Genomic DNA, 1,623 nt, shown 5'->3' on the forward strand with positions numbered 1-1,623 from the left:
TTATTGGTGTGTGTCTAATTTTCTATCTTTTTGGAACAATTGATGTTATACGTGTAAAATGGTAAAACAACAAAGTACACACTCACAAATGAAAATTAAATAATAAAAATTTAGATTAATTAAATTTACTTTATTTCTTTAAAAGTCATATTATATGATCTTGATCGTATTGCGTAATTATTTATAAAATTAACAAAAAATTAAATGATATTTATTAAAGAGAAAGTAAGATATTAATAGAAAACTAATCATAGTGGATGATCAGTTGCTCCATATAAATACCATTGGTTATTCAGTATTCCCATAAAAAGGTAAACTTGAAATGATCGTAATATATGCTACATATTTTGGATCTTGAAATTCAAAAATTAAATCAAGATTAAATCAACTTGAATATTTGTATAGTATGATATATATCATATATTACAAAAATAGAGAGCATGTTCATATGATTATAGTTTGGATAGGATGATCCATTGATCATTTCAGCTGATCATATTGTATGATCTTGGTTAAACAGTTAGATCAAATAGAGAAGGATTTTCTTTTTTCTTTTTCAGATTGAACTAATCACACTATACGAATTGGTATTTGAACTTTAAAATGTCGACGATAGATATTGGCAAATTGGGTCCTTTTAACCAATCATTAGTATTCAATGAACTTTTATTACATCCAGTGAACGTACGCTCCTCTACGTTCGGTTTTAGACCAAAACAGCGCAATACCGAGTTTTTTGAAAATACTCGGTACAACTCGGTACTCGGTACTCGGTATTGCGCTTTTTTTGCCTACAACCGAACGTAGAGGAGCGTACGTTCACCGGATAAAATAAAAGTTCGTATTCAATAGAGAAGGTTCTATAGAGATATTCATAGAGACCTTTTCAGAGAGAGACTTTCTATCTTTTGAGAGCTTCTGTAAACATTTGGGAGGTGAGGGTGATATTTAGAGAAGGTTCCTTGGGAGAGTTCAAAGAGTAATGTGAGGTGATTTACGTGTTTGTTTCTCTAATATACTCCTTATTTCCCAAATTATTTGTTTAAAGAGCATTGGAAAAGAGCTCTATGAAGCCTTTGTTGAAAAATTTGAAACATCTTTTTTCTACATCTTCGTCGTGCTATGAAGTACGAGGGAGATGAAGCTTTTTGGTGAAGAGAAAAAATGTAAAATATTTTTGCTCTGTTTGTGGAAGGAGAAGCACTTCTACACCTTGCTGGGTGCTAAAGGAATGGTTCATTGGAATTTTGAGGCAGGCAAACCTTGGAGAGTGGACATAGATCAAGAGTTTGATCCATTAAAAAAAACTAGTTTGCAATTTTATCTATTTTTTTATTAATTTTATTTATTGAATATTTTTGTTATTTTTTTAATTCTATTTTTGTAAAGTGGCCTTAACTTAAAAATATGAAAAATGTTTTTAAATTTTAGAATTTGATTTTCCTATTGAAAAATTTGTTGTGTTACTCTTGCTTTTTTAGTTATTTTTTGAAAAAAATAAAATAACTTTAGTTTTTATCATCAAAAAGTTTTTTTTACTTCCACAATAATTATTGTTTTTTAAAATAATTAATTCACCCCCCACCTCTAATTGGAATAAAAAATATATGCATGTAAAAAATT

This window comes from Dendrobium catenatum, unplaced genomic scaffold (genome assembly GCF_001605985.2).
Source record: "Dendrobium catenatum unplaced genomic scaffold, ASM160598v2 fragScaff_scaffold_1416, whole genome shotgun sequence".
In the NCBI taxonomy this organism is placed as follows: Eukaryota; Viridiplantae; Streptophyta; class Magnoliopsida; order Asparagales; family Orchidaceae; genus Dendrobium; species Dendrobium catenatum.